Source organism: Mesoplodon bidens (assembly GCF_964165515.1).
Source record: "Mesoplodon bidens genome assembly, chromosome: 6".
Taxonomy (NCBI): domain Eukaryota; kingdom Metazoa; phylum Chordata; class Mammalia; order Artiodactyla; family Ziphiidae; genus Mesoplodon; species Mesoplodon bidens.
Genome location: NC_138162.1, coordinates 111,251,514 through 111,275,975, shown reverse-complemented (window position 1 = coordinate 111,275,975; position 24,462 = coordinate 111,251,514). Strand labels below are relative to the sequence as shown.

The 24,462-nt window shown below is 38.2% G+C and overlaps 1 protein-coding gene and 1 pseudogene across 2 annotated transcripts in view; both read right to left on the bottom strand.

Annotated features, from left to right (window-relative positions):
* Positions 1–24,462, bottom strand: part of MTMR9 (myotubularin related protein 9) — an 86,558-nt gene that overhangs the window by 45,667 nt on the left and 16,429 nt on the right. The gene's annotated exons all lie outside the window — the stretch shown is intronic.
* LOC308619081 (large ribosomal subunit protein P1-like) lies at positions 18,204–20,095 on the bottom strand (annotated as a pseudogene). Its single transcript has one exon. The product of its transcript is annotated as a large ribosomal subunit protein P1-like (transcript).

Here is a 24,462-nt window from a genome sequence, read left to right as displayed (position 1 = left end):
GAACTAAAGATGAAACAAGCAATGATGAACAACACAATAAATGAAATTTAAAATACTCTAGATGGGATCAATAGCAGAGTAACCGAGGCAGAAGAACGGATAGGTGACGTGGAAGATAAAATAGTGGAAATAACTACTGCAGAGCAGAAGAGAGAAAAAAGAATGAAAAGAACTGAGGACAGTCTCAGAGACCTCTGGGACAACATTAAATGCACCAACATTCGAATTATTGGGGTTCCAAAAGAAGAAGAGAAAAAGAAAGGGACTGAGAAAATATTTGAAGAGATTATACTCGAAAACGTCCCTAATATGGGAAAGGAAATAGTTAATCAAGTCCATGAGGCACAGAGAGTCCCATACAGGATAAATCCAAGGAGAAATACGCAAAGACACATATTAATCAAACTGTCAAAAATTAAATACAAAGAAAACATATTAAAAGCAGCAAGGGTAAAACAACAAATGACACACAAGGGAATCCCCATAAGGTTAACAGCTGATCTTTCAACAGAAACTCTGCAAGCCAGAAGGGACTGGCAGGACATATTAAAAGTGATGAAGGAGAAAAACCTGCAACCAAAATTACTCTACCCAGCAAGGATCTCATTCAGATTTGATGGAGAAATTAAAACCTTTACAGACAAGCAAAAGCTGAGAGAGTTCAGCACCACCCAACCAGCTTTACAACAAATGCTAAAGGAACTTCTCTGGGAAGAAACACAACAGAAGGAAAAGACCTACAATAACGAACCCAAAACAATTAAGAAAATGGGAATAGGAACATACATATCGATAATTACCTTAAATGTAAATGGACTAAATGCTCCCACCAGAAGACACAGATTAGCTGAATGGATACAAAAACAAGACCCATATATATGCTGCCTACAAGAGACCCACTTCATACCTAGAGACACATACAGACTGAAAGTAAGGGGATGGAAAAAGATATTCCATGCAAATGGAAACCAAAAGAAAGCTGGAGTAGCAATTCTCATATCAGACAAAATAGACTTTGAAATAAAGACTACTATAAGAGACAAAGAAGGACACTACATAATGATCAAGGCATCGATCCAACAAGAAGATAAAACAACTGTGAATATTTATGCACACAACATAGGAGCACCTCAATACATAAGGCAAATACTAACAGCCATAAAAGGGGAAATCGACAGTAACACATTCATAGTAGGGGACTTTAACACCCCACTTTCACCAATGGACAGATCATCCAAAATGGAAATAAATAAGGAAACACAAGCTTTAAATGATACATTAAACAAGATGGACTTAATTGATATTTATAGGACATTCCATCCAAAAACAACAAAATACACATTTTTCTCAAGTGCTCATGGAACATTCTCCAGGATAGATCATATCTTGGGCCACAAATCAAGCCTTGGTAAATTTAAGAAAATTGAAATTGTATCAAGTATCTTTTCCGACCACAACGCTATAAGACTAGATATCAATTAAAGGAAAATATCTGTAAAAAATACAAACACATGGAGGCTGAACAATACACTACTTAATAATGAACTGATCACTGAAGAAATCAAAGAGGAAATCAAAAAATACCTAGAAACAAATGACAATGGAGACACGATGACCCAAAACCTATGGGATGCAGCAAAAGCAGATCTAAGAGGGAAGTTTATAGCAATACAATCCCACGATAAGAAACAGGGAACATCTCGAATAAACAACCTAACCTTGCACTTAAAGCAATTAGAGAGACATGAACAAAAACACCCCAAAGTTAGAAGAAGGAAACAAATCATAAAGATCAGATCAGAAATAAATGAAAAAGAAATGAAGGAAACGATAGCAAAGATGAAGAAAACTAAAAGCTGGTTCTTTGAGAAGATAAACAAAATTGATAAACCATTAGCCAGACTCATCAAGAAAAAAAGAGAGAAGACTCAAATCAATAGAAATAGAAATGAAAAAGGAGAAGGAACAACTGACACTGCAGAAATACAAAAGATCATGAAAGATTACTACAAGCAACTCTATGCCAAAAAAAGGGACAACCTGGAAGAAATGGACAAATCCTTAGAAATGCACAAACTGCCAAGACTGAATCAGGAAGAAACAGAAAATATGAACAGACCAATCACAAGCACTGAAATTGAAACTGTCATTAAAAACCTTCCAACAAACAGAAGCTCAGGACCAGATGGCTTCAAAGGCGAATTCTCTCAAACATTTAGAGAAGGGCTAACACCTATCCTTCTCAAACTCTTCCAACATATAGCAGAGAAAGGAACACTCCCAAACTCATTCTACAAAGCCATCATCACCTTGATACCAAAACCACACAAGGATGTCACAAACAAAGAAAACAACAGACCAATATTACTGATGAACATAGATGCAAAAATCCTCAACAAAATACTAGCAAACAGAATCCAACAGCACATTAAAAGGATGATACACCATGATCAAGTGGGGTTTATTCCAGGCATGCAAGGATTCTTCAACATATGCAAATCAATCAACGTGATAACACCATATTAACAAATTGAAGGCGAAAAAAACATATGATCATCTCAATAGATGCAGAGAAAGCTTTCGACAAAATTCAACACCTATTTATGATAAAAACCCTGCAGAAAGTAGGCGTAGAGGGAACTTTCCTCAACATACTAAAGGCCATATATGACAAACCTACAGCCAACATCGTGCTCAATGGTGAAAACCTGGAACCATTTCCACCAACATCAGGAACAAGACCAGGTTGCCCACTTTCACCACTCTTATTCAACATCGTTTTGGAAGTGTTAGCCACAGCAATCAGAGAAGAAAAGGAAATAAAAGGAATCCAAATCGAAAAACAAGAAGTAAACCTGTCACTCTTAGCAGATGACATGATACTATACATAGATAATCCTAAAGATGCTACCAGAAAACTACTAGAGCTAAACAAAGAATTTTGTGAAGTAGCAGGATGCAAAATTAATGCACAGAAATCTCTGGCATTCCTGTACACTAATGATGAAAAATCTGAAAGTGAAATCAAGAAAACACTCCCATTTATCACTGCAACAAAAAGAATAAAATATCTAGGAAAAAACCTACCTAAGGAGACAAAAGACCTGTATGCAGAAAATTATAAGACACCGATGAAAGAAATTAAAGATGATACAAATAGATGGAGTGATATACCATGATCCTGGATTGGAAGAATCAATATTGGGAAAATGACTCTACTACCCAAAGCAATCTACAGATTCAATGCAATCCCTATCAAACTACCACTGGCATTTTTCACAGAACTAGAACAAAAAAATTCACAATTTGTATGGAAACACAAAAGACCCCGAAGAGCCAAAGCAATCTTGAGAACAGAATACGGAGCTGGAGGAACCAGGCTCCCTGACTTCAGACTATACTACAAAGCTACAGTAATCAAGACAGTATGGTACTGGCACAAAAACAGAAAGATAGATCAATGGAACAGGATAGAAAGCCCAGAGATAAACCCACGCACATATGGTCACCATATCTTTGATAAAGGAGGCAGGAATGTACACTGGAGAAAGGACAGCCTCTTCAATAACTGGTGCTGGGAAAACTGGACAGGTACATGTAAAAGTATGAGATTAGATCCCTCCTTAACACCATACACAAAAATAAGCTCAAAATGGATTAAAGACCTAAATGTAAGGCCAGAAACTATCAAACTCTTAGAGGAAAACACAGGCAGAACACTCTATGACATAAATCACAGCAAGATTCTTTTGGACCCACCTCCTAGAGAAATGGAAATAAAAACAAAAATTAACACATGGGACCTAATGAAACTTCAAAGCTTTTGCACAGCAAAGGAAACCATAAACAAAACCAAAAGACAACCCTCAGAATGGGACAAAGTATTTAAAAATGAAGCAAATGACAAAGGATTAATCTCCAAAATTTATAAGCAGCTCATGCAGCTCAATAGCAAAAAAACAAACAACCCAATCCAAAAATGGGCAGAAGACCCAAATAGACATTTCTCCAAAGAAGATATACAGACTGCCAACAAACACATGAAAGAATGCTCAACATCATTAATCATTAGAGAAATGCAAATCAAAACTACAATGAGATATCAGCTCACACCAGTCAGAATGGCCATCATCAAAAAATCTAGAAACAATAAATGCTGGAGAGGGTGTGGAGAAAAGGGAACACTCTTGCACTGCTGGTGGGAATGTGAATTGGTACAGCCACTATGGAGAACAGTATGGAGGTTCCTTAAACAACTACAAATACAACTACCATATGACCCAGCAATCCCACTACTAGGCATATACCCTGAGAAAACCATAATTCAAAAAGAGACATGTACCAAAATGTTCATTGCAGCTCTATTCACAATAGCCCGGAGATGGAAACAACCTATGTGTCCATCATCGGATGAATGGATAAAGAAGATGTGGCACATATATACAATGGAGTATTACTCAGCCATAAAAAGAAACGAAACTGAGCTATATGTAATGAGGTGGATACACCTCGAGTCTGTCATACAGAGTGAAGTAAGTCAGAAAGAGAAAGCCAAATACCGTATGCTAACACATATATATGGAATTTAAGAAAAAAAACTGTCATGAAGAACCTAGCAGTAAAATGGGAATAAAGACACAGACCTACTTGAGAATGGACTTGAGGATATGGGGAGGGGGAAGGGTAAGCTGTGACAAAGCGAAAGAGAGGCATGGACATATATACAGTACCAAACGTAAGGTAGATAGATAGTGGGCAGCACCCGCATAGCACATGGAGATCAGCTCGGTGCTTTGTGACCGCCTGGAGGGGTGGGATGGGGAGGGTGGGAGGGAGGGAGACGCAAGAGGGAAGGGATGTGGGAACAGATATATATGTATGGCTGATTCACTTTGTGATAAAGCAGAAACTAATAAAAAATATCTTCCAACAAACAAAAGCCCAGGACCAGATGGCTTCACAGGCGAATTCTATCAAACATTTAGAGAAGGGCTAACACCTATCCTTCTCAAACTCTTCCAAAATATAGCAGAGGGAGGAACACTCCCAAACTCATTCTACGAGGACACCATCACCTTGATACCAAAACCACACAAGGATGTCACAAAGAGAGAAAACTACAGGCCAATATCACTGATGAACATAGATGCAAAAATCCTCAACAAAATACTAGCAAACAGAATCCAACAGCACATTTAAAGGATCATGCACCACGATCAAGTGGGGTTTATTCCAGGCATGCAAGGATTCTTCAATATATGCAAATCAATCAACGTGATACACCATATTAACAAATTGAAGGAGAAAAACCATATGATCGTATTAATAGATGCAGAGAAAGCTTACGACAAAATTCAACACCCATTTATGATAAAAACCCTGCAGAAACTAGGCATGGGCTTCCCTGGTGGCACAGTGGTTGAGAGTCCGCCTGCCGATGCAGGGGACACGGGTTCGTGCCCCGGTCTGGGAAGATCCCACATGCCACGGAGCAGCTGGGCCCATGAGCGATGGCCACTAAGCCTGCACGTCCTGAGCCGGTGCTCCGCAACGGGAGAGGCCACAACAGTGAGAGGCCCGCGTACCACAAAAAAAAAAAAAAAAAAAAAAAAAGAAACTAGGCATACAGGGAACTTTCCTCAACATAATAAAGGCCATATATGAGAAACCCACAGCCAACATCATCCTCAATGGTGAAAACCTGAAACCATTTCCACCAACATCAGGAACAAGACCAGGTTGCCCAATATCACCACTCTTATTCAACATCGTTTTGGAAGTGTTAGCCACAGCAATCAGAGAAGAAAAGGAAATAAAAGGAATCCAAACTGGAAAAGAAGAAGTTAAGCTGTCACTCTTTGCAGATGACATGATACTATACATAGAGAATCCTAAAGATGTTACCAGAAAACTACTAGAGCTAATCAATGAATTTCGTAAAGTAGCAGGATGCAAAATTAATGCACAGAAATCTCTGGCAATCCTGTACACTAATGATGAAAAATCTGAAAGTGAAATCAAGAAAACACTCCCATTTATCACTGCAACAAAAAGAATAAAAGATCTAGGAATAAACCTACCTAAGGAGACAAAAGACCTGTATGCAGAAAATTATAAGACATTGATGGAAGAAATTAAAGATGATACAAATACATGGAGTGATATACCATGATCCTGGATTGGAAGAATCAATATTGGGAAAATGACTCTACTACCCAAAGCAAACTACAGATTCAATGCAATCCCTATCAAACTACCACTGGCATTTTTCACAGAACTAGAACAAAAACATTCACAATTTGTATGGAAACACAAAAGACCCCGAATAGCCAAAGCAATCTTGAGACCGAAATACGGAGCTGGAGGAATCAGGCTGTCTTCAGACTATACTACAAAGCTACAGTAATCAAGACAGTATGGTACTGGCACGAAAACAGAAAGATAGATCAATGGAACAGGATAGAAAGCCCAGAGATAAACCCACGCACATATGGTCACCATATCTTTGATAAAGGAGGCAGGAATGTACAGTGGAGAAAGGACAGCCTCTTCAATAACTGGTGCTAGGAAAACTGGACAGGTACATGTAAAAGTATGAGATTTTAGATCACTCCTTAACACCATACACAAAAATAAGCTCAAAATGGATTTAAGACCAAATGTAAGGCCAGAAACCATCAAACTCTTAGAGGAAAACACACGCAGAACACTCTATGACGTAAATCACAGCAAGATCCTTTTGGACCCACCTCCTAGAGAAATGGAAATAAAAACAAAAATTAACACACGGGACCTAATGAAACTTCAAAGCTTTTGCACAGCAAAGGAAACCATAAACAAAACCAAAAGATAACCCTCAGAGTGGGACAAAGTATTTAAAAATGAAGCAAATGACAAAGGATTAATCTCCAAAATTTATAAGCAGCTCATGCAGCTCAATAGCAAAAAAACAAACAACCCAATCCAAAAATGGGCAGAAGACCCAAATAGACATTTCTCCAAAGAAGATATACAGGCTGCCAACAAACACATGAAAGAATGCTCAACATCATTAATCATTAGAGAAATACAAATCAAAACTACAATGAGATATCAGCTCACACCAGTCAGAATGGCCATCATCAAAAAATCTAGAAACAATAAATGCTGGAGAGGGTGTGGAGAAAAGGGAACACTCTTGCACTGCTGGTGGGAATGTGAATTGGTACAGCCACTATGGAGAACAGTATGGAGGTTCCTTAAGCAACTACAAATACAACTACCATATGACCCAGCAATCCCACTACTAGGCATATACCCTGAGAGAACCATAATTCAAAAAGAGACATGTACCAAAATGTTCACTGCAGCTCTATTCACAATAGCCCGGAGATGGAAACAACCTAAGTGTCCATCATCGGATGAATGGATAAAGAAGATGTGGCACATATATACAATGGAGCCAGCCATAAAAAGAAACGAAACTGAGCTATTTGTAATGAGGTGGATACACCTCGAGTTTGTCATACAGAGTGAAGTAAGTCAGAAAGAGAAAGCCAAATACCGTATGCTAACACATATATATGGAATTTAAGAAAAAAAACTGTCATGAAGAACCTAGCGGTAAAATGGGAATAAAGACACAGACCTACTTGAGAATGGACTTGAGGATATGGGGAGGGGGAAGGGTAAGCTGTGACAAAGCGAAAGAGAGGCATGGACATATATACAGTACCAAACGTAAGGTAGATAGATAGTGGGCAGCAGCCGCATAGCACAGGGAGATCAGCTTGGTGCTTTGTGACCGCCTGGAGGGGTGGGATGGGGAGGGTGGGAGGGAGGGAGATGCATGAGGGAAGGGATGTGGGAACAGATGTATATGTGTCACTGATTCACTTTGTGATAAAGCAGAAACTAATAAAAAAATAAAAAATAAAAAAAAAGAGACATGTACCAAAATGTTCATTGCAGCTCTATTCACAATAGCCCGGAGATGGAAACAACCTAAGTGTCCATCATCGGATAAATGGATAAAGAAGATGTGGCACATGTATACAATGGAATATTACTCAGCCATAAAAAGAAACGAAACTGAGCTATTTGTAATGAGGTGGATAGACCTAGAGTCTGTCATACAGAGTGAAGTAAGTCAGAAAGAGAAACACAAATACCGTATGCTAACAAATATATATGGAATTTAAGAATAAAATGTCATGAAAAACCTAGGGGTAAAACAGGGATAAAGACACAGATCTACTTGAGAATGGACTTGAGGATATGCAGAGTGGGAAGGTGAGCTGTGACAAAGCGAGAGAGAGGCATGGACATATATACGCTACCAAACGTATGATAGATACATAGTGGGAAGCAGCTGCATAGCACAGGGAGATCAGCTCGGTGCTTTGGGAATGCCTGGAGGGGTGGGATAGGGAGGGTGGGAGGGAGGGAGACGCAAGAGGAAAGGGATATGGGAACAGATGTATATGTATAACTGATTCACTTTGTTATAAAGTAGAAACTAATAAAAAAAAAAAGAAGATCTGGCTCATCTATACAATGGAATGTTACTCAGCCATAAAAGGAAACGAAATTTATTTATTTGTTGTGAGGCGGATGGACCTAGAGTCTATCATACGGAATGAAGTATGTCAGAAAGAGAAAAACAAATATTGTATGCTAACACATATCTGGAATCCAAAAAAAACATGGTTCTGATGAACCTAGGGGGAGGACAGGAATCAAGACGCAGATGTAGAGAATGGACTTGAGGACAGAGGGAGGGAGAAGGGTAATTTGGGACGAAGTGAGAGTGTAGCATTGACATATATAAACTACCAAATGTAAAACAGATAGCTAGTAGGAAGCAGCTGCATAGCACAAGGAAAACAGCTCAGTGCTTTGTGACCATCTAGAGGGGTGAGATAGGGAGCGTTGGAGCGAGACGCAAGAGGGAGTAGATATGGGGATATATGTATACATTTAGCTGATTCACTTTGTTATACAGCAGAAACTAACATAACTTTGTAAAGCAACTATAGACCAATAAAGTTGTTAAAAAAAAGAAAAATGAAAAACAAATGAAGGAAACGATAGCAAAGATCAAAAAAACTAAAAGCTGGTTCTTTGAGAAGATAAACAAAATTGATAAACCATTAGCCAGACTCATCAAGAAAAAAAGAGAGGACTCAAATCAATAGAATTAGAAATGAAAAAGGAGAAGTAACAACTGACACTGCAGAAATACAAAAGATCATGAAAGATTACTACAAGCAACTCTATGCCAATAAAAGGGACAACCTGGAAGAAATGGACAAATTCTTAGAAATGCACAACCTGCCAAGACTGAATCAAGAAGAAATAGAAAATATGAACAGACCAATCACAAGCACTGAAATTGAAACTGTGATTAAAAATCGTCCAACAAACAAAAGCCCAGGACCAGATGGCTTCACAGGCGAACTCTCTCAAACATTTAGAGAAGGGCTAACACCTATCCTTCTCAAACTCTTCCAAAATATAGCAGAGGGAGGAACACCCCCAAACTCATTCTACGAGGCCACCATCACCTTGATACCAAAACCACACAAGGATGTCACAAAGAGAGAAAACTACAGGCCATTATCACTGATGAACATAGATGCAAAAATCCTCAACAAAATACTAGCAAACAGAATCCAACAGCACATTTAAAGGATCATACACCATGATCAAGTGGGGTTTATTCCAGGCATGCAAGGATTCTTCAATATACGCAAATCAATCAACGTGATACACCATATTAACAAACTGAAGGAGAAAAACCATATGATCATCTCAACAGATGCAGAGAAAGCTTTCGACAAAATTCAACACCCACTTATGATAAAAACCCTGCAGAAAGTAGGCGTAGAGGGAACTTTCCTCAACATAATAAAGGCCATATATGACAAACCTACAGCCAACATCGTCCTCAATGGTGAAAACCTGGAACCATTTCCACCAACATCAGGAACAAGACCAGGTTGCCCACTCTCACCACTCTTATTCAACATCGTTTTGGAAGTGTTAGCCACAGCAATCAGAGAAGAAAAGGAAATAAAAGGAATCCAAATCGGAAAACAAGAAGTAAAGCTGTCACTCTTTGCAGATGACATGATACTATACATAGAGAATCCTAAAGATGTTACCAGAAAACTACTAGAGCTAATCAATGAATTTCGTAAAGTAGCAGGATGCAAAATTAATGCACAGAAATCTCTGGCAATCCTGTACACTAATGATGAAAAATCTGAAAGTGAAATCAAGAAAACACTCCCATTTATCACTGCAACAAAAAGAATAAAAGATCTAGGAATAAACCTATCTAAGGAGACAAAAGACCTGTATGCAGAAAATTATAAGACACTGATGAAAGAAATTAAAGATGATACAAATAGATGGAGTGATATACCATGATCCTGGATTGGAAGAATCAATATTGGGAAAATGACTCTACTACCCAAAGCAAACTACAGATTCAATGCAATCCCTATCAAACTACCACTGGCATTTTTCACAGAACTAGAACAATAAATTTCACAATTTGTATGGAAACACAAAAGACCCCGAAGAGCCAAAGCAATCTTGAGAACGGAATACGGAGCTGGAGGAACCAGGCTCCCAGACTTCAGACTATACTACAAAGCTACAGTAATCAAGACAGTATGGTACTGGCACAAAAACAGAAAGATAGATCAATGGAACAGGATAGAAAGCCCAGAGATAAACCCACACACATATGGTCACCTTATCTTTGATAAAGGAGGCAGGAATGTACAGTGGAGAAAGGACAGCCTCTTCAATAACTGGTGCTGGGAAAACTGGACAGGTACATGTAAAAGTATGAGATTAGATCACTCCCTAACATCATACACAAAAATAAGCTCAAAATGGATTAAAGACCTAAATGTAAGGCCAGAAACTATCAAACTCTTAGAAGAAAACACAGGCAGAACACTCTATGACATAAATCACAGCAAGATCCTTTTGGACCCACCTCCTAGAGAAATGGAAATAAAAACAAAAATTAACACACGGGACCTAATGAAACTTCAAAGCTTTTGCACAGCAAAGGAAACCATAAACAAAACCAAAAGACAACCCTTAGAATGGGACAAAGTATTTAAAAATGAAGCAAATGACAAAGGATTAATCTCCAAAATTTATAAGCAGCTCATGCAGCTCAATAGCAAAAAAACAAACAACCCAATCCAAAAATGGGCAGAAGACCCAAATAGACATTTCTCCAAAGAAGATATACAGACTGCCAACAAACACATGAAAGAATGCTCAACATCATTAATCATTAGAGAAATGCAAATCAAAACTACAATGAGATATCACCTCACACCAGTCAGAATGCCCATCCTCAAAAAATCTAGAAACAATAAATGCTGGAGATCGTGTGGAAAAAAGGGAACACTCTTGCACTGCTGGTGGGAATGTGAATTGGTCCAGCCTCTATGGAAAACAGTATGGAGGTTCCTTAAAAAACTACAAGTAGAACTACCATATGACCCAGCAATCCCACTACTAGGCATATACCCTAAGAAAACCATAATTCAAAAAGAGACATGTACCAAAATGTTCACTGCAGCTCTATTCACAATAGCCCGGAGATGGAAACAACCTAAGTGTCCATCATCAGATGAATGGATAAAGAAGATGTGGCACATATATACAATGGAATATTACTCAGCCATAAAAAGAAAGGAAATTGTGCTATTTGTAATGAGGTGGATACACCTCGAGTCTATCATACAGAGTGAAGTAAGTCAGAAAGAGAAAGACAAATACTGTATGCTAACACATATATATGGAATTTAAGAAAAAAAAATGTCATGAAGAACCTAGGGGTGAGACAGGAATAAAGACATAGACCTACTTGAGAATGGACTTGAGGATATGGGGAGGAGGAAGGGTAAGCTGTGACAAAGCGATAGAGAGGCATGGACATATATACAGTACCAAACGTAAGGTAGATAGCTAGTGGGAAGCAGCTGCATAGCACAGGGAGATCAGCTCGGTGCTTTGTGACCACCTAGAGGGGTGGGATAGGTAGGGTGTGAGGGAGACGCAAGAGGGTGGGGATATGGGGATATATGTATACTTACAGCTGATTCACTTTGTTATAAAGCAGAAACTCACACACCATTGTAAAGCAATTATACTCCAATAAAGATGTAAAAAATAAATAAATAAATAAATAGTTAAAAAAATAAAAAATCCTTTTACAAGATACTATATTATATTTTTAATAAATGTTTTCACTGTTCAGTTATTCACATTACTAATTTAAAAGACAGTTTCTAATAAATTATTTTTTAAAAAGGAAGTTACCTGTTTCCTGCTCACCCATCATCTAATTCCCCTTCCCCAGAAGCAACCATTTTCAACTCTTTCAGCTTTTTTTTTTGTTTTTTTTTTAATTTTTGGCTGTTTTTCACAATTAGGCATTACTTACTGATTTCCTACTCCAGAGAATGCTATGATTCTTCATTGACCTGCAATGCCACTTCTGTCAAATATTAACTTTCCACACGTTGGCCTCTCTATTCTATCCCACTTGTCTAGCTGCAGCATGTCCATCCATGGCTTTTAGAATAAGCTTTGTATTTAGTAGGCTACGTCTCCTAGAGTCCTCTTCGCTCTTGCTTGTTCTTCAAGAGAACCTTGGCTCCCCTTGATCCTTTGCTCTTTCATGTAACTTTTATCAAATTCCACTTAGAAGCCCACTGGTTTTTTAATAAGATGGCACCAACTTTATAGATTGATTTGGAGACATCTTTATAATATTTAATACCCTTATCTATGAGCATAGTGTCCCTCCACTTACCAAAGCTTTCTTAATTTTTCAATAAAGTTTTAAAATTCTCTCAATAAACATCTTTCATATCTTTTCCTAGATATACTCCTAGGAACCTTATATTTTTATTGCATTTTAGTTGTATGTCTTCAAAATTATGTTTGGGGGCTTCCCTGGTGGCGCAGTAATTGGGAGTTCACCTGCCAATGCGGGGGACACGGGTTCGTGCCCCGGTCCGGGAGGATCCCACATGCCGCAGAGCGGCTGGGCCCGTGGGCCATGGCCGCTGGGCCTGCGCTTCCGGGGCCTGTGCTCCGCAGCGGGAGAGGCCATGGCGGTGGGAGGCCCGCATACCACAAAAAAAAAAAAAGTTTGGTGTAGAGAAATGCCTCAATTTCAAGATTCTTTCAGTTTCCTATGTAGAAAAGCATATAATCAACAACTAAGAGCAGGGACTTCCCTGGTGGTCCAATGGTTAAGACTTCGTGCACCCAATGCAGGGGGGCAGGTTTAACCCCCGATCGGGGAATTAAGATCCCATGTACTGTGTGGCCAAAAAAAACAAAACAAAAAAACCCGACTAATAGCAATTTTGCTTCTTTCATTTCAATCCTAATACCTTTTATTTTTCCTTCTTGTCTTCTTGAGTCAGCTAGGAGTAGCGATGGCAGGCATCTTTGTCTTGCTCTTGAACTTAAAGGGAATAATGAAAGATTTGCTTTTTGTATATTTTTGGTTTTGTAGCTACCTTGTATCAGATTAAATAAATTCCTTTCAAATCCAACTCTGCTAAGAGCTTTTGCCATAAGTAGATGTTTAATTTTATCAAATTGGTTTTTTTTCTCTTCTAATTTTGTTTCACCATGTATGTAATTTGTCTTTTCTCTTTGGTTAATATTGTGATATTCTCTTTGCCTTACTGTTCGATAGCTGAACTCAATACATCTAAGTAAAAATTTCCTTTTGATTATCCTACATGGTGTTTGCTGGGATACCCTTGTGCATCTTTGCAGTCCACAGATTCCCCTCCACACCCAATACAAGGAAATCACTAATCTGCTTTCAGTCACTTTTAGTGTCTTATTTAAGAAATCTTTGCCTAATCGATGGTCATAAAGATTTTCTCCTGTGTTTTCTTCAAGAAATTGTATACCTTTAGCTCTTATGTTTTAGTCTATAATATATTTTGAGTTAATTTTTGTGGATGGAAGTAAAGGTCTAGATCTATCTTTTATCAGTCCAATTGTTCCAATGCCATTAGTTGAAAAAAACTCTCCTTTACCTATAGAATTGTCTAGGCACCTTTGGCAAAAATTGACCACAAATGGGAGAGTTTCTCTCTAGACCCTCTATCCTGTTCCATGGATTTATATATCTATCCTTAAGCCAATATACCACATTCTCTTGATTACTGTAACCTGATAGTAAATTTTGAAATCAAGTAATGTAAATAATTTAGCTATTTTTTTTCAAAGTTGTTTTGGCTATTCTAGTAACTCTGCAGTTCCATATAAATTTCAGGATAATCTTGACAATTTCTACAAAGACATCTATTGGAATTTTGATAGGAGTTGCACTCAATCAATAAATCAATTTGGAGAGAATCAGCATCTTAATGAGAGGTCAGCAAACTATAGTCCACAAGCCAAATCCAGGCCCCTGCTTGTTTTTGTAAATGCGGGCATACCTCAGAGACATTGCAGGTTTGGTTCCAGACCACTGCAATGAAGTGAATATTGCAACAAAGTGAGTCACAAATTTTTTGCTTTCCCAATGCATGTATATGTTTACACTATACTGTAGTCTATTAAGTGTGCAACATCAATATGTCTTAAAAAACTAAAATGTACATACTTAATTTTAAAATATTTTGTTGCTAAAAAATGCTAACCATCATCTGAGCCATTAGCAAGTCATAATCTTTCTGCTGGTGGAGGATTTGAAATATTTTCAGAATTACCAAAATGCAACAGAGACATGAAGTAAGCAAACGCTGTGGAAAAATGGCACTGAAAGACTTGCTTGACATAGGATTGCCACAAACCTTCAATTTGTAAAGAACGCAATATCTGAAAAGCACAATAAGATGAAAAACGCAATAAAATAAGGTATGCCTGTAAGATACTATTGGAACACAGCACCACCCATTCATTGATATATTATCTATTGCTGTTTTCATGCTGTTAACAGCAGAGTGGAGCAGCTGCAACAAAGATTTCATGACCCCCAAAGCCTAAAGTATTTACTACTGGGTCCTTTACATAACTCAGCCCATTACTGATCTTAATCATATTGTCTTCCAATCCATGAACATGTGTTTCTCCTTTTATTTAGATGTCCTTTAACTTCTCTCAGCAATGTTTTGTGTTTTTCAGTGTATAGATCCTGCCCTTTTGTTAAACTTATTACTAAGTATTTTATTCATTTTAAGATTGCTTATTGCCAGTTAGATTTTGTACACTTGTATCGAGCAACCTTGCTAAACTTATTAGTTCTAGTTATTTTGTTCATTTCTACTCTTATTTTAATCATTTCATTCTTTCAAGTTACTTTGCCCATTTTTTCCCCAGTTTCTTAAGTTGGAGCTTAAGTTGGTGATTTTAGAACTTTCTTCTTGTTTTATATTAGCACTTTAACATTATAAGTTTCTCTCTAAACATTGCTTTAGCTATATTCTACAAATTTTGATATTATCATTCAGTTCAAAATATTTCCTAATTTCCTTTCTGATTTCATCTTTGAGTTACAGATTATTTACAAGCATTTTGTTTAATTTAGAAAGACTGGGTATTCCTCGATACCTTAGTGTTAACTGATTTCTAATATAATTACTCTGTGATCAGGGATTATATACTGTATGGTTTCAATCCTTTTAAATTTATTGATATTTATTTAATAGCCCAGCGTATATTCTCTCTTAGAAAACATACCATGTGCTCTTGCATGTTGTTTATTCTGCAGAAGTTGGGAAGTAGTATTCAATGAATACCGGAGGGTGCTGTTCAGATTCTCTGTCTCTACTTGTTTTGTTGTTGTTTTGTTTCAGTTTAGTTGTTCTATTACTTGCTGAGAGGGCAGTTTAAACAATCTACAATCATCACAGAATTGCTTATTTCTTCATTTCCATCAATTTTGGCTATCAAGCACAAATATTTATTTTTATATATAAATCATTATGTTGTCCTGATGAATTTTATTATTATGGAATGACCCTCTTTATTTGATAATATTCTGTGTCTTGAAGTTTTTTTTTTAATCTGGAATTAATAAAGCTACCTCTTTTTTATACTTACTATTTTCATGGCACATTTTCCCCACCCATTTATTTTCAATCCACCTCTTTATATTCAAAATACATCTCTTGTACACAGCAATATTTGCATCTTGCTTTCTTTTCTTCTTCTTCTTCTTTTTTTGGCCACACCACGCAGCTTGAGGGATCTCAGTTCCCCGACCAGGGACTGAACCCGAGCCTTCAGCAGTGAAAGCCTTGGAATCCTAACCACTAGGCCACCAGGGAACTCTCTTGCTTTTTTTTCTTTAATTCATTCTGACAGTCTCTGCCTTTTAATTGGAGCATTTAGCTCACCAATATTAAATAATGATACAGCTGGATTTTAGTCTAGCATTTATTTTGTTTGCCCCTTCAGTTTTTATTGCTGTTTCTTCTTTCCCACTTTCTTTTGAATTATTTAAATACTTTATAGAATTGCACTTTAATGTATCAATCTTTTAATTATACCTCTTAACATTTTTAAGAAGTGACTGCTTAAGACAATGGTTCTCAGCTAGGGGTGATTTTGCCCCAAGAGAACATCTGTCAATGACTGAATAAACAAGACCAAAAGACAACCCTCAGAATGGGACAAAATATTTGCAAATGAAGCAAATGACAAAGGATTAATCTCCAAAATTTATAAGCAGCTCATGCAGCTCAATAGCAAAAAAACAAACAACCCAATCCAAAAATGGGCAGAAGACCTAAATAAACATTTCTCCAAAGAAGATATACAGACTGCCAACAAACACATGAAAGAATGCTCAACATTATTAATCATTAGAGAAATGCAAATCAAAAACTACAATGAGATATTATCTCACACCAGTCAGAATGGCCATCATCAAAAAATCTAGAAACAATAAATGCTGGAGAGGGTGTGGAGAAAATGGAACACTCTTGCACTGCTGGTGGGAATGTGAATTGGTACAGCCACTATGGAGAACAGTATGGAGGTTCCTTAAACAACTACAAATACAACTACCATATGACCCAGCAATCCCACTACTGGGCATATACCCTGAGAAAACCATAATTCAAAAAGAGTCATGTACCAAAATGTTCATTGCAGCTCTTCCAGAGATGGAAACAACCTAAGTGTCCATCATTGGATGAATGGATAAAGAAGATGTGGCGGGCCTCCCTGGTGGCGCAGTGGTTGAGAGTCCGCCTGCCGATGCAGGGGATACGGGTTCGTGCCCCGGTCTGGGAGGATCCCATATGCCGCGGAGCGGCTGGGCCCGTGAGCCATGGCCGCTGGGCCTGCGCGTCCGGAGCCTGTGCTCCGCAACGGGAGAGGCCACAATAGTGAGAGGCCCGCATACCGCAAAAAGAAAAAAAAATAAAAAAATAAAAAATAAAAAAAAATAAAAAAAAAAAGAAGATGTGGCACATACATACAATGGAATATTACTCAGCCATAAAAAGAAACGAAATTGAGCTATTTGTAATGAGGTGGATAGACCTAGAGTCTGTCATACAGAGTGAAGTAAGTCAGAAAGAGAAAGACAAATACCGTATGCTAACACATATATATGGAATTTAAGAAAAAAAATGTCATGAAGAACCTAGGGGTAAAACAGGAATAAAGACACAGACCTACTTGAGAATGGACTTGAGGATATGGGGAGGGGGAAGGGTAAGCTGTGACAAAGCGAAAGAGAGGCATGGACATATATACACTACCAAACGTAAGGTAGGTAGCTAGTGGGAAGCAGCCGCATAGCACAGGGAGATCAGCTCGGTGCTTTGTGACCGCCTGGAGGGCTGGGATAGGGAGGGTGGGAGGGAGGGAGACGCAAGAGGGAAGGGATATGGGAACAGATGTATATGTATAACTGATTCACTTTGTTATAAAGCAGAAACTAATACACCATTGTGAAGCAATTATACTCCAATAAAGTTGTAAAAAAAAAAAAATGACTGAAGACTACTGGGGTTGGAAGAAAAGAATGCTCCTGGCATCTAGTGGCAGGCCAGGGATACTGCCAAACATCCTACAATGCACAGGACAGCTTCTCACAACAAAGAATTATCTAGCCCAAATGTCAACAGTGCCAAGTTCGAGAAACTCTGCTCTAGGGAGTATAATATATATTGTTAATTTAAATATTAGCCCACATTATGTAATATGTAAAAAACTTAAAGCTGTATTAGTCTATATCCATTCAGCCACACCACACCCAGTCATTTTTAATGACATAGTTTCCATATGTAATATGTCTACATACACTATAAACACCACGAAGGCAATGCCATAGTTTGTTTTTGTTTTTTTAATAAATTTATTTATTTTTGGCTGCATTGGGTCTTCGTTGCTGTGTGCGGGCTCCTCATTGTGGTGGCTTCTCTTGTTGCAGAGCACAGGCTTCCGTAGTTGTGGCACGCGGGCTCAGTAGTTGTGGCTCGCAGGCTCTAGAGCGCAGGCTCGAACCCGTGTCCCCTCCATTGGCAGGCAGATTCTTAACCACTGTGCCACCAGGGAAGCCCCCAATGCCATAGTTTTGGCCTTAAGTAGTCATACATATTTTAAAGACACTAAAAAGAAAAAAAATAGCTTGTTATATTTACCTAGAATTTACCATTTCCAATATTCTTCAATCATTTTGAATATTCAGGTTTCCCTCTGGTATTATTTCCCTTCAGTCTGAAGAAATTCCTTTAACATTTCTTATAGTGAAGGTCTCTTGGTGACAAATTCTTAGTTTCTTTTTATCTGAAAATGTTGTCTCACCTTCCTCCTTGAAAGATACTTTCACCAGATACAGAATTCAGGGTTGGTAGGTTTTACTCCTTTCAACACTTTAAAAGTTTTGTCTTCTAGTCGCCATGATTTCTGATGAATAGTCCACGGTCGTGTGAATTGTCTCTGTGTATGTAATGTGTTGTTTTTATCTGGCAGCTTTCAAGATCTTCATGTTATCATGGTTTACTGACAGTCTGACTATGATGTGCCTAGCATGATTTTCTTCATACTTATCCTGTTTGGGGCTTGCTGAGTTTTTTGAATTCAGAAAATTCACCAAATTTTTAGTTTCTGAACATTATTTCTTTAAATATTTTTTCTACCTATTCTGTCTATTCTCTCCTGGATCTGTAATTACACATATACTAGACATTTTGATATTGTTCCACATGTTCCTGAGGCTCTGTTTATTTTTCCATAATTTCTCTTCTCTCTTTATTTCTCCAAATAATTTCGATTGCTCTAATTTCAATTTTACTGTTTCTGTCCTCTGTTATTTAGCCTACTGAATATTTTATTTCAGATACAAATTTTTCAAAAAATGCTGAGTTCCATTTGACTCTTCTTAATGTTTTCTATTTCTCTGCTGAAGTTTCCTGTCTTTTCTCTCATTTTAAGCATAGTTTCCTTTATGGAAAATTGGGCAGTTTAAACAGCTGCTCGAAAGATCTTGTATGATCACTTGAACATCTGAGTCATCCTGGGGTGGGCAATTGCTGATTGTCTTTTGTTTTTTGTAAAGAGCCCAGCTTTTTGTGTTACTAAAGAGGTTTAGTTTAGTCAAAAAACCCAAAGCCCATGTCATCATCAGACTCTTCAGATTCTTCTTTCTTTGCTTCCACTTTCTTCTCCTCAGCTGGGACAGCACTGGGGGAGGGGTCAGGACCTCCTGCTGGGGCAGCACCAGCTGCTGGGGCAGGTCCACCTGCCCCCACATTGCAGATGAGGCTCCCGATGTTGACACTGGCCAAAGCCTTTGCAAACAAGCCTGGCCAGAAAGGTTCAACATTTACACCTGCTGCTTTAATGAAGGCATTGATCTTATCCTCCGTGACCCTCACCTCAGTCGTGCAGGATGAGGGCCGAGTAGATGCAGGCAAGCTCCGAGACGGAGGCCATGGTGCAGGTGAGTGCTAGGCAGGTGCTGCCAGGAGCGATGCTAGTCACCGGACGAAGTGAGGGCTGCACCCCAATGCGGCCTTAGCTTCCTCAGAAGGACCAAGCACCTTAGCGGCAGCTGAGGAAAGGGAGCTGATTGTCTTTTTTCTTGAGAACAGGTCATAATATCCTGGCTCAACTTTGGACTGTATCCTGGACATTGTGCATGTCCAGAAACTGCATTCTATTACACACCTTTGAAGAGTGTTATGGTTCTGTTTTACAAGGAACCAACTTGTTCAGACTTAAACTGCAAACTCTGTAACATCTGAGGTGCACGGCAGCTCAGACCTTAGCTCTGACTGCTCCCAGTCTGTCCCATGCAATCATGGGTCAAGAGTCAGCCAGAGATTCAGGGTTATATAGAGAATCAAGGTTCCCCTCCTCTGGCTCTCTGGTTCCCCAAGCCCTTCCCCTGGTTCCTCCCACCAGAGAGAAAGCGGGCTTTTCACCAGAATGTTAGCTGTCATATACCATCAATGCCATAACTTCACTGACCTCAGGACAAGGCCTGCAAAATAGGAAATTCACTCTGTCACTCACTTTCCCCAAGTTTTGACTCCCCTCTAAAATATGCTGATTTCTGTTCACTTACCAGAGCCTCCAAGTAGTAGTTTCCTGTATTTTATTCGTAGTTTGTCATTGTGTATCTGCAGGGGGGCTTGTCAGATAGAAGCTACTCAACCATTACCTTATCATCATCTTTGCTGTATATTATTTCTGAAGTAGTAGATTGGGGGAGTACAGATATACTACATACGTGTATTTCAGCAAAGTGTCTGAAATAATATTTCATGATATCCTAGAATAAAAGCATGTTAAAAGGGGAGGAACTCTTAAAGATCATTTGTCCAATACTTTCATTGTGTAGACTTGGAAACTGAGTCCCAGAAAGTCAAGCAGCCAACATATCTGGGATGCAACATAAGATATCTTGATAGCTAGTTTTAGTACTCTGTCTTCTCAATACCATACATCTCTTTTGGATATAATAGAGAAGAAGGGACTGGCTAATACTATTTAGAAAGTTTTTTAGATGGTCAAAAAACCTTACGCAATGAATACTGACTGATTAAGTGATATATGTCTACCTGGCAGAGGATTCCAATGATATATAGAAGGCCTTATTGTCCTTTTGTCCTATCCTGCAGAAATGCACACATTCCTATATTCATTCGCTCAACAAATAACTACTGCTTGGCAATCACGTGCTAAGAATACAGTAGATACCCTGAGAAAACCATAATTCAAAAAGAGTCATGTACCACAATGTTCACTGCAGCTCTATTTACAATAGCCAGGACATGGAAACAACCTAAGTGTCCATCAACAGATGAATGGATAAAGAAGATGTGACACATATATACAATGGAATATTACTCAACCATAAAAAGAAACAAAACTGAGTTATTTGTAGTGAGGTGGATGGACCTAGAGTCTGTCATACAGAGTGAAGTAAGTCAGAAATAGAAAAACAAATACTGTATGCTAACACATATATGGAATCTAAAAAAAAAAAAAATAAGGTTCTGAGGAACCTAGGGGCAGGACAGGAATAAAGATGCAGACATAGAGAATGGACTTGAGGACACAGGGAGGGGGAAGGGTAAGCTGGGACGAAGTGAGAGAGTGCCATGGACTTATATATACTACCAAATGTAAAATAGATAGCTAGTGGGAAGCAGCTGCATAGCACAGGGAGATCAGCTCGGGGCTTTGTGACCACCTAGAGGGGTGGGATAAGGAGGGTGGGAGGGAGACGCAAGAGGGAGGAGATATGGAGATATACGTATATGTACAGTTGATTCACTTTGTTATGAAGCAGAAACTAACACACCATTGTAAAGCAATTACACTCCAATAAAGATGTTAAAAAAAAAGAATACAGTAGAGAATAAGAATGACATGTATGTTTCCCACCGTCCTAAAGTTTATATTCTAGCAGCTTGTATCCTAGACAAGAGAGACAATAAACAAACAATGAATAAGAAGCTTTCACATTAGTGACCCCTCCTACTTGAAGCTCGCTCTTCCCTTGGCTTTTTCCTCCACTCATCCCTTACATGGTTCATCCTTGGCCCCCTACTTACTTTAGATGCTTTCCCTTGGCAATATCAACTTCTCCCCATGGTTCCCACAATGTATACACTGATTACGCTCAATATTTCATTTTTAACACAGATCTCTCAAATAAGCTCTGAAGTATCTCTTGTACATATTCAATGACATGTACCACACAGGCCCTTTGAATTTGCCATCCCCAAAACTGAACTCAGCTCATTCACTGTCAAACACATTTCTCTTTCTGTCTTTCCCATCTCAATGGTAAAACCTAGATGCCACTGCCTGTTTTACTTCTCACATCCAGGGAGTGGGTCACCAACTCCTTTTAATTCCACTTCCTGAATCTTTTTGCACTATAACCATTCTGCTACTGATCCAACCATCTTCTTTATATTATTACAGTATCCTATTAAGCAGTTTCTCAGCATTTTGCAACAGAACTGACTTTCTATAACACAGATCTAATAATTTCATTTCCCCTGTGCCTCGTGGAAATTTTGTCAGCACTTATTTTATTGTATTCAATTACTTAGATAATTATTAGACTTTGAACAATTAGAAGGAAGGGACCATGTTTTGCTTATCTAAAATTTCCATAATCTAGCAATAGTAAGTAAATACCTCAAATCAAGGCATTAAAGATGTTCTCATTAAATTTGTGGATTACAAAATTTGTGGATTACAAAATTTGCAGGAATGTAAAACAGAAATTCAAATATGCAAATTGCTTAAATAATTAGCTAACCCCAAAAGGAAATGCCTATGAGGAAAAAAGTGTTGAATATAAGAATGAATGAATGGACAAACAAACAAAAAGGCAAGGAGGGTCCCTTAATAACACATGTATAAGGATGAAGGAATTTTAGTTTATTTCATTAGTAATTTAATTCTGAAAAAGGCCCATGCAACTTTGGGGTAAAGTATCAGTAATAGTTCCAATCTACGCTAAATGTTACGGGTACCATGTTTTAAGAGAATCAATGACAAACTGAAGGCCTTGCTGAGGAAAGCAGCCAGGACACGGTGGGGCCCTGAGTTCAGTATTATGGGAAAAGGGTGAAATAAATACTGATATTTAATCTGTAGAAGAGGAAACTTAATGGGGACATAAAAGTTCTTAATTTGAAGAACAATTCATAGTAGAGGAATAAGACAACCTGAAAAACACAAGGCAACATCAGAAACATGGGGTCTAAGTACAGGGGAACTTCAGGTTGGTATTAGGACTGTTCCCATATGGGACGTTACTGTGTGATTTTGCAAATTCTCTTGCACTCGAGATTTCAAGCAGAACCTGGACAACCACACCGTGGATGTGTTGGCACAGAGGATTTCTGCACAGAGTAGGAGAGTGATTTGAATGTTGGCTTGTTGAACGTAGACTTAGACTGGTTCACTTATGGCGCCTAACTACAAGATAAATCATGAGCAAGTCATTTATACAGACATTTTTGGATAACCAAGAAAATCATCCAGACATCTCCCTTCCAGATCAAATTCTGACTGCCATTTTCCACCTAGGAAGTAACTAAGGATTCCTCTAGGTAGCTGTTAGCTAGTAGTTAATTGATACAAAAGAAAAGCATCATGCATTTGAGAATGTTTACTATGCAGTTTTTAATGCTATAAAGACCCTGAATATAAATGTAAATACAAGTAGTTATCCACAAACCATATAAAAATGCTCCATACACAAGAATGTAAAATTCCCCTTCCTTTCTCACTTTGCTGCTATGGACATCTTTGTTCTTTAAATTACATGGCACCCTGGTCCCTACTTCTTGATCCTCCTAGGACCCATTTACAGAGGTATGTTGGAAAAAGAAAAGTAGTAAAAAAAAAAAAAATAAAAAATAAAAAAAAAAACTTTTTTTTTTGAAGACCAACAGCGTCTATTTATTGGACAATTGCAGTTTCTTTCCTAATGAGATACAGCCCATTCCTTTTTCCGGGTATTTGTACATTTCAGCCAGTTAGGGGAGAAGACACAGACAATGAAGACAATGACAGACACAGATGTTTCTTTTTTGGTGAAAAAAAAAAACCTTTATAAACAACATCCCACTCGTAAGTAAAAGTGGGATAGAAAAAACTTGATTGTTTTTAATCTGGCATTTATGTATATCTTCTTATTTCATATGTACAGGTTATTTGGATACTGTCCACTGGCAGAATACTTAACAGTAGAAACAAGTATCAGGATGGAAAAAGTATTAACAAAAGCTAAGAAAAAAATGGCTTCAGGAGGGTGGGCAGCAGTAGAAGCACAAAGTGTGCAGGAAGGTCCTGCCAATCTTCCAATCTTCCAGAAAGAACACGTGGATCTAGTACACTGGTCTTAGTAACCCAAATTATAAAATCACAAAAATCATCCCACAAAAACAAATTGATACATGGTTCTCTAGTGTTCTCCTA